This window comes from Camelus bactrianus, chromosome 16 (assembly GCF_048773025.1).
Source record: "Camelus bactrianus isolate YW-2024 breed Bactrian camel chromosome 16, ASM4877302v1, whole genome shotgun sequence".
NCBI classification, from domain to species: domain Eukaryota; kingdom Metazoa; phylum Chordata; class Mammalia; order Artiodactyla; family Camelidae; genus Camelus; species Camelus bactrianus.
The window spans coordinates 8,620,392-8,630,854 of NC_133554.1; positions in this window are offsets into that span (position 1 = coordinate 8,620,392).

Genomic DNA, 10,463 nt, shown 5'->3' on the forward strand with positions numbered 1-10,463 from the left:
GACAAAAATGTTCTAAAATTGGTGGTTGGTAGTGTTTCTCCCTCCCCAATGTCTTTATGGACAAAATTAAAAGACAACAAATATTTGTATTGGAAAAATGTTTTAAAATATGCGTTGGACTCCACAGGTTAGATTTCCTGGGTAGTAAAATTAAGACTAAGAAGGTTGGGAGGCGCCATGTTATCATACAATGAGGCCCTTGGTCAACACAGCCTGTTCCTGTGACTGGACAAGCTGTCCTTGCCCCACTCCTGTTCGTGGAAATTCACGTCATCCGGGTCAGCTCAGAATGTCACTCCTGCCAGCATAGAGAAGTTAAAAAGAGACATAGCTCAGAGACATCCCCTAGTGGTGTGACGATGCCAGTCATATTACAAAATAGTGGGAAAGGGGAAAAAGTAGTGGGAAGGGGGAGAGAAGACGGGTTATTCAGTAAGTAAATGGGAAATACAAGTGGCCATAAGCACGTGAAAAAAGCTCTGACTATACATCAAAGAAAGTCAACTGAAAACATCAAGGGGATACCGTTTGTCAACTATGAAAAGGAAAATGTATTTCATAAGTATTTTGATTGGTTAGAATTCAGGGACAGTCTCAAACCCTGCTGGCATAAATTGGTAGGTGAAAGAGACATCCAGTTACCAGCAGAGGAAGAGAAACACTGGGTAGGTAAAAACAGCAAGGACCCATTGCAAACATTTTCAATTTTTTTTCTGGATAAATTCCCAGACATACAATTAATGGGTGAAAGGGTACGCACACATTTAAGGCTTTTGTTTCTTTCCCAAATGATGATGCCAATTGACCCTCCCACTAGTACAAGAAAATGCCCGGGCCAGCATTCAAAACCAAAATTTAAAAATTAAAGATAAATTAACTACCTATGAGCCAAGTGAAAAGGTACAACAGAACTGTGGCTATATTTAAGCAAACTGTTGAATGCGTGGGAACCTCAGGAGGCCAGGAGTCTAGTCCTGGCTCTGGGTTCTGGTCTTGGCTTGGACACCAAACTGAGCTGTGAGGAAAACTCCAGCTATTTATGCAGCTGCTAAAAGAGAGGTTTGGACTAGCTGATTTTAAAGATCTCTCGTGGCATTAGTATTTTATGATCCTATAATACCAGTCTATCTACAGCTTTCAGAAGGTTGGAGCATTTAACAGAGAATTAAGAGCTGACATTGCTTGTTTCTAAGAGCCAGGACAAGTTGGTACCCAGTGGAAGGAGTCCTGAGCAGGAGTGTCTGAAATGCTTGATGTCAGTCCACAGATGACCAGCCTTGCTCATTGGTGCCTGTCAGACCTCCTTTGGGGACCCCCACAGATGATTGGGGAGCACTTTGCCTGGATTTGTGGGTCTGCATTGCAAGGTGGAGGTGAGATCTTCTACTTAAGATAGAAGAGAAAACATAATCAATTAAGTATATCCTAACTGAACTTGTAGTCAGCAGTTATTTACAGAACGCTTGTTCTGTGTCAGGCACTGTTCTAGGCTCTAAATATATAGCAGTAAGTGAAAAAAAAATCCTATCCTTCAATGAATATTCTAACAGAAGGAAGAGGCAATAAACAAAGCAAATAAGTGAAATAAACAGTATGTCAGATGGTGACAAATTCTATGAAGAAAAATAAAGCAAAGGAGAGAATAGAGGGAGTTGTGGGGAAGATCACAGTTTTTTTTAAACCTACTTAAATTTTTAAAGCGATTATAGGTTAACAGCAAAATTGAGAAGATACAGATATATCCCATATACTCCCCCCTTGCCTCCCTCCCCTTCCCCACACATGCACCTCCTCCCACATTATCAACATCCCCTACCAGTGTGACACATTTGTTACGATCGATGAACCTACGCTGACCTATCATCACCATCATCCAAAGTCCATAGTTTACTTTCGGGTTCACTCTTGGTGTACATTCTGAGGGTTTGGACAAATGCGTGACAATATATATCCACCATTGTATCCTACGGAGTTGTTGGGAGGTAAAGATATTGAATAATATCCTCCAAACTGAGAAGGAACTTTGAGCCAGAAAAACGAGGTGGGCAACTCCGTACAAGTGCAATTATGAAGTTTATCGTGAGTGACTTGCATACAGGCAGGAAGGCTCAGGCAGATGGACAATCTAGAGGGTACAGGAGGGTGTAAAGGGGCCAAAGCTAACAATAGAATCTGACTACCAGGTGGGAGGCAGGGCTGTGCAGACTGGAACCCGGGTTTTTTCCTCCCCCAGGGTATGTCATGACCATTAACCATCTGTATCAGCAAAACACATTCTTCCATTTTTTTCCTATCAGATACAGGTAAGGGTAAAGCTGATAGGGAACTTATCTGGCTTGGTGCCTTCTCTGTGAACAGGCCAAAGTTCAATAACACAGAAAGGGGAGGGAGTAGGACTGCGGGGCCAAGATGGAGCTGATAGGATGGAGTCAGTGTGGTTCAGCCACACAAGGGAACTTTTACTGCCCAAAAAGTTCTCTGTGCTCTGCCTACTCATCCTGCCCATTCTGCCCTTCCCCCCAGCCCCTGGCAACCACTCATATTTGTACTCCCTCCATAGTTTTGCCTTTTTCAGCACGTCATAGAGTTGGAATCATACAACATGTAGTCTTTTCAGACTGGTTTCTTTCACTGAGTCATCTGCATTTAAGTTCTCTTGTCTTTTAATGGCTTGATAGCTCGTTTGTTTCTAGCACTGCATAAATAAATATTCCATTGTCTGGATGTACCACAGTATATCCATTCGCCTGCTGAGGACACCTTGGCTGCTTTCAAGTTTCGGCATTTGCTGATGAAGTTGCTATAAGCATCCACATGCAGTTTTTTGTGTGGACATAAGTTTTCAACTCCTTTGGGTAAATACCAAGGATTTATGCTGGCTCATACAGTAAAGGTATGTTTAGTTCTGTAAGACTGCCAAACTGTCTTCTAAAGTGGCTGCACCATTTTGCATTCCTACCAACAGTGAATGAAGGTTCCTTTTGCTCCACATTCTTGGTGGCATTTGGTTTTCTCAGTGTTCCTCCTCCTCTCAGTGTTCCTCCTTCTCTCAGTGTTCTGGATTTTGGCTATTCTAATAGGTGTGTTAGTGGTATCTCCTTATTGCTGTAATTTGCATTTCCCTGATGACTATGATGTGGATCATCTTTGCACATGCTTATTTGGTGAGGTGTCTGCTGAACTCTTTGGCCCATTTTTAATTGGATGGTTTGTTTTCTTATTGTTGAGTTTTAAGTGTTCTTTGTATATTTTAGCAGTCCTTTATCACATACATCTTTTGCAAATACTTTCTCACAGTCTGCTGCTTGTCTTTTCATTTTCTTGACAGCACCTTTCACAGCGCAGGACATTTTAATTTTAATGAAGTCTAGCTAATCAGTACTTTCTTTCATGGTTCATGCCTTCAGTGTCATATCTGTAGAATCATTCCCAAAGCCAAGGTCATCTAGATTTTCTCCTGTGTTATCTTCTAGGAGTTTTTATAGTTTTGCATTTTACCTTTAGGTTTGTGATTCATTTTGAGTTAATTTTTGTGAAGAGTGTAAGGTCTGTGGGCTCTAGATTCATTTTTTTACGTGTGGATATCTAATCATTCCAGCATCATTTGTTGAAAAAACTGTATTTTCTTGATTGTATTGCCTTTGCTCCTTTGTCAAGGATCATTTGACTGTATTTCTGTGGTTCTATCTGGGCACTCTACTCTGTTCCATTGATCTATTTGTTTTTCACCAATGCCACAATGTCTTTTTTTAAATTTATTTATTTATTTATTTATTTATTTATTTATTTATTTATTTATTTATTTATTTATTTTTGAGGGGGAGGTAATTAGGTTTATTCATTTATTTATTTTTAGAAGAAGTACTAGGGATTGAACCCAGAACCTCCTACATACTAATCATGCGCTCTGCCACATGAACTATACCCTCCCCTACCTCACAATGTCTTTATTGCTGTAGCTTTGTAGTAAGTCTTAAAGAATTTACCAGTGAACTCAAACTACTTTTTCTGTTTTGGAAGGTTATTAATTATTGATTCAATATCTTTAATAGAAACAAGCCTATTCAGATTGTCTGTTTCTTCTTATGTGAGTTTTGGCAGTTTGTGCCTTTCAAGAAATGGGTCTATTTCATTTAAGTTATCAGACTTGTGGGAATAGGGGTGTATATAGTATTCCTTTATTATCCTTTTAATGTCCATAGGGTCTATAGTGATGTCCCTTTTTCATTTCTGGTATTAGCAATTTGTGTCCTCTCTTTTTTTTTCTTGATCTGGCTAGAGGTGTATCAATTTTATTGATCCTTTTAAAGAACCAGTTTTTGTTTTATTGATTTTTCTATATCAATTTCTTGTTTTCAATTTTATTGATTTCTGCTCTATTTTCTATTTTTTAATGGAGGTACTGTGGATTGAACCCAGGACCTAAGTATGCCCTCTACCACAGAACTATGCCCACCCACCTTGCTTTAATTTTTATTAGTTCTTTTCTTCTCTTACTTTGAATTTAATTTGCTCTCCTTTTTCTAGTTTCCTAAGGTAGAAGCTTAGATGATTGATTTTAGATCTTCATTTCTAATATATGCATTCAATGCTAGACATTTCCCTCTAAGCACTGCTTTCACTGTGTCCCACAAATTTTGGTAAGTTGTGTTTTAGTATTCATTTAGTTGAAAACATTTTAAAAAATTCTCTTGAGATTTTTTTCCTTAAACTCATGTGTTATTTAGAAATGTGTAATTTAATCTCCATGTATTTTGGGATTTTTCAAGTTATCTTTGTGTAATTGATTTCTAGTTTAATTCCAGTGAGGTCTGAGAGCAGACATTGTGTGATTTCTATTTCTTTAAATTTCTTAAGATGTGTTTTATGGACTAGAATGTGGTCTCTCTCAATGAATATTCCATGTGAACTTGAGAAAAATGTGTCTTCTGCTGTTGCTGGATAAAGTAGTCTAGTGGATGTCGTGTGAAATTGATCAATGGTGTTGTTGAGTTCACCTGTGTCCTTCCTGATTTTCTGCCTGCTGACTCTGTCCATTTCTGATAGAGGGGAATAGAAGTCTCCAATTATAATAGTGTATTCATCTATTTCTCCTTGCATTTCTTTTAGTTTTTTGCCTTATGAATTTTGATGCTCTGTTATTAGGTACATACACATTAAGGACTGTTATGTCTTCTTGGAGAATTGACCCCTTTGTCATTATGTAATGCCTCTCTTTACACCTGATAACTTTGCTTGCTTTGAAGTCCGCTCTATGTGAAATTTATAATATAGTTACTCCTGCTTTATTTTGATTAGTGTTAGCATGGTATATCTTTCTCCACCCCTTTACTTTTAATCTATATGTGTCTTTATATTTTAAGTGGGAATCTTGTAGGCAACATGTAGTTGGGATCTTGTTTTTTTGATCCTCTCTGACAGTCTCTGTCTTTTAACTGGTGCCTTTAGACCATTGAAATTCAAAGTGATTACTGATACACCTGGATTAATGCCAACTATGTTTGTTACTATTTTCTGTTTACTGCCCTTGTTATTTGTATGTGTGTGTTTTATGTATTTTTTAATTGACAATGTTGTGTCAGTTTCTAGTGTAAAAATTTTGGAGCGTGTCACAAATTTGCATGTCATTCTTGCACTACCGTTGTTGTTTGTTCCTATTTTTGTCTTCTGTTCTTTTTCTGACTTTTGTGGTTTTAATTGAGCATTTTCTATGATTCTGTTTTCTCTTTCTCATCATATCAGTTATACTCCTTTTTTACTTTTTACAGTGGTTACCCTAGAGTCTACACTATAAAGTTTACAACTAATTTAGGTTCACGTCCAATAACACTATACCACTTCACAAGTAGTGTAAGTACCTTATAATAAGAAAATAATCCTCATTCCTCCCTCCCATTCCTGTGTCATTGCTTCATTCATTTCACACACACATATGTTATAAAAATATATATGCAAACGTAATCAAATGCATTCTTGCTATTATTTTTTTGAACAAACTATTATCTGTTAGGTCAATTTAAAATAAGAAAAATAATAAAAGTTTTTATTTTACCTTCACTTATTCTTCTCCAGTGCTGTCCTTTTCTATGTATATAGAGCTGAGTTTCTGAGCTGTATTATTTTCCCTCTCTCTAAAGAACTTTTCTGAACATTTCTTGCAAGGCAGGTCTGCTGACAACAAATTCCCTCAGTTCTTGTCTGAGAAAGTATTTCTCCTTCACTTACAAAAATTTTTTTTTAATTGAAGTTAAATCAGTTTACAATGTTGTGTCAGTTTCTGGTGCACAGCATAATGCTTCAATCATACATGAACATACATATATTCCTTTTCATATTCTTTTTCACTATAGGTTACTACAAGATATTGAATATACTTCCCTGTGCTATACAGTAGAAACTTGTTGTTTCTCTATTTCTCCTTCACTTTTGAAGGATAATTTTGCAGGGTGCAGAATTCTAGATCTCTGGGAGTTTTTTTTTCTCAACACTTTAAATATTTCATTACTTGGTTGATTTCTGAGAAGTTGTATGTAATTCTTATCTTTGCTCGTCTGTAGGTAAGGTGTGTTTTCTCTCTGGCTTCTTTCAGGATTTTTTTTTTCAGGATTTCTTTCTTTATGTTTGATTTTCTGCAGTTTGAAAATGATATGCCTAGATGTAATGGGCTTTTTTCTTTTCTTTTCTTTTTTTTTGAGGCAGGAGGCATTTATCCACCATGGTGTTCTCTCAGCTGGATCTGCGATTTGATGTCTGACATTAATTTGGGGAAACTTCCATTACACGTGTTACACTTTTTGTAGTTGTCCCGCAGTTCTTGGATATTTTGTTGTTGTTGTTGTTGTTGTTGTTGTTGTTTAGTCTCTGTTCTCTTTGACTTTTAATTTTGGGGGGTTCTATGGAGATATCCTCAAGCTCAGAGATTCTTCTTCAGCCCTGTTTAGTCTACTAGCAAGCCCATCGAAAGCAGTCTTCATTTCCATTACAGTACTTTTGATTTCTAACATTTCTTTTTGGTTATTTCTTAGAATTTTCATCTGTGCTTACATTGCCCACCTGTTCTTGCACACTGACTATTTTACCCATTATTAGAGTCCTTAGTATATTAATCATAGTTATTTTTTTTAATTTAATTGAAATGTAGTTGATTTATAATCATAGTTGTTTTAAATTACCTGTCTAACAATTCCAGCTTCCCTGCCATGTCTGGTCCTGATGCTTGCTCTGTCTCTTGAAACTGTTTTTTGCCTTTTAGTAATCTTTTCTTGATAGCTGGACATGGTGTACTGGGTAAAAGAACCTGCTGTTCGTAGGTCTTTAGCAATGTGGTAGTGATGTGTGGGGAAGCGGGTGTTTTCTAGTCCGATGATTAGGTCTCGGTCTTTTAGTAAGCCTTTGCCTCTGCACTGTGAACTTCACAGTGTTTCTCATTTTTGCTTTGTTTTGTTTTTTCTCCCCACCTTTTTTTCTGTCCCACTTGGGTGGGTGGGACAGGTTGGTTAGAGTAGGCTGGAGTTTGGCTATTTCCCTGTCTCCAGGTCTGTTAGGCTTGATAAAACCATAGCAGGTTAGGTTCTGGTTAGCTAGTTTCTCCTGAGGGCAGAGAGCTCTGATGTATTTCAGAACGGTTCCTTTTCTCCTTCCCCAGCTAAAAGCACAAGGAGAAATTTTCTCCAGTATTTACTGTGAGAACCTGATGGAGTTCTTGAAGGTGACATTCACCAAAGTGTGCTTCTCCCGCCCCTGTAGTAGCTGTGTCCCCCTGAAGTTTTAACTCTTAGACTTGCCCACAGTCTCAGAATTGCCTGCAGCAATTTGTTAATGTCCTTTTCAGCTTCCCTAGCGCAGCTCTGGTTCCAGTGGAGGCTTCTCCTCCACTATGTGGTGATTCTCTGTGTTTGCCTGTCTCTCCAACGTTGGAGAGGGCAGTCGTTTGCCCTTCTCTTATGGATCTCAGAAGAGTTTTTTATTTTTCAGCTTGTTTAGCTTTTTACGTATTTTTAGGATGAAATGGAAACTTCCAAGCTCTACACATGTGGAACCAGAAACTGGAGCAGATTACAGTTTTAAATGATGCAGTCTCTGAACTTCCTTGCTCTATCATAAACTTCTCACCTGCCTAAATTCACATCTCTTCATCTATCTCTTTTCTTTTCTTGATTTCAGAATTTTATTAAATTTAATTTTTAAAATAACCAGTACATTTGTGTGGTACAGAAAAAAAAGAAAAGAAAGAAAAAGGCACCCATACCTGGTTTTCCTCCCTAGAATAAGGATTTCAGTCCTTCCAGAGACAGACTGCATATACAATTAAATTTGTGGGGTTTCCTCCCTCTGTTTTTGTTTGTTTGTTTTTTTGTTACACAGTTGGTAATGTTCAGTAAAGACTATCCTGAACCTTGATTTTACTTTTCAAATAGTTCCATATTGGTTTATAAAGAGCTTCCTCACTCTTGAGTCATGGCCACAAGGTGTTTCATTTTACACATGTGTCAGGACTTATCTAACCGTTTCCCTGTAGATTCATTTAGACTGAAATCATTTGCTACTATGAACGATGTTGCACTAGATAACCTTGGACAATTGTGATTTTACACACAAGAAAGCTACTGTAGAACAAATCCTATCTGTAGCTCAGTCAAAGGTGCAGGCATTTTTCATTTGGAAAAATTTGCTTTCCCTGGAACTTGTACCAATTTGCATTCCTTCAGCAATGAACAAGTGCTCATGTCCCCAAACCCTCACCAACACAGTTTTATCATTTTTTTTTTCTTTTTAATCTTTACCAATGGGCTAGGTGAAACCATGACATGTGTGGCCCAAAGATGTACACCATGCTCCACATAGGATAATTCATACTGGAGAAAAATCATATAAACGTAATGAATACCAGAGGGCTTTCAAGGGGAAACTGGAATTCATTAGGTATTGTTTAATTCACAGTGGAAAAAACCTTATGAATGTAAGGAATGTGGGGAAATTTTTTAGGTGGCTGTGTCAACATCAGAGAATTCACAGTGGAGAAATGCCGTAGGAACGTAATGACTGTTGGAAAACTTTCTGGAAGAGTTCATACATTGTTTCCCATCAGAAAATTCATCTGGGAGAAACCCCTGTGAGTCCATTGAGTGTGGAAGAGCCCTCAGTGACAGCTTAGGTCTCACTGCACATCAGTGAATTCACACTGGAAAAAATCTTAAGGATGTAAGGAGTGTAGGGAAACACTTAGACATAATTCAGCCTTATCAGTCCAGAGACTTCATGTTAGAAGAGAAACCTTTTAAATGTAATGACTGCAGGAAAGCCTTTCCTCAGAGCCCACATCTTACTCGACATTACTGTATCTACTTGTAAAAGGAACCCTATAATTTATTGAAAGTGGTAAAGCCTTTAATCAGAGCTTAAGTCTTATTCAACATCAAAGAATTCATTCTGGAGAGAGACACTGTGAAAAATGTCATGAGTGTTGGAAGGTCTTCGGTTATAGTTGAAATGCAGAGAATTCAGATGGGAGAGAAACTGGCTCTAATAGAAGTGGAAATGCTCTCTGCCCTAGGTCAAGCTTTACAGCGACATCAAAGAATCCATTTCAGGGAAGAATCCTATGAATGCAATGAACACGAGGGAACCTTCAGCTAGACTTGTGCGAGAGAATCTGCTTTGTGAAAAAGAGATAAAAACTTGAGCAACTTGAGGATCTCTGAATATTTATTTTGTGATGCAAAGCTGCCAGCTGGTCCTGGTGTGCACTCCCTTGGTTGAGACATTTCTTAGGTGAATAATTGATCAATCGGTAAACCTGGAAGAAAGTTTGTCTGCAGTTCCTCTCTGTGTCTCATCAGAAGTGCCGCACCAGTTGGAAAAGCACTGGCCGTGCGTCTCGGAAATGCGTGGAAGCATCGTGACTTTTTGTGCCTGTAAGTAGCTCAGATGTCCTTGAGGACAGGGGCAGAGCTGCTGATGTCCCCTGTGGTCATTTCTTGCCCATAATCAGGGAAGTGCAAGGCAGTCCCGGAGTGGAGGGTCCTAAGTTTTCTCCCACCAAGAAGTGGGAGGGAGGAAAGGTGCCAGGGTGCTGTGGGGAAAGAGCCCTCGTGCCTTTGAAAGGGTTGAAGGGTGGAGGGGCCCCCGGTAGAAATGAGAGAAGTGGATGTGGGCCATTTCCATTATTTTCTGGTTTTCAGCTTAATGTTGATGGAATTACCCATTAGGATGTGCGTATTAAAGAGAGGGATGTGAAGATGCATTCGTGCTCTTATGAAGTAATGCTTCATTGCTTCCCAGAACTCGGCCTTTGTGTCTATTCTCATACCTGCCCAGTCCTCCTCGACACATGCAGAACTGTGGGGTGCAGTTTCCTGTGCAGAGCCTCTTTCGAGACGGAATGTGGGGCCGGGATGGAGGGAGTGCCCAGGGTACAGAATTTCCAGGGGCACTCGCTCTCTTGCATGATCCTGAGAGTGATG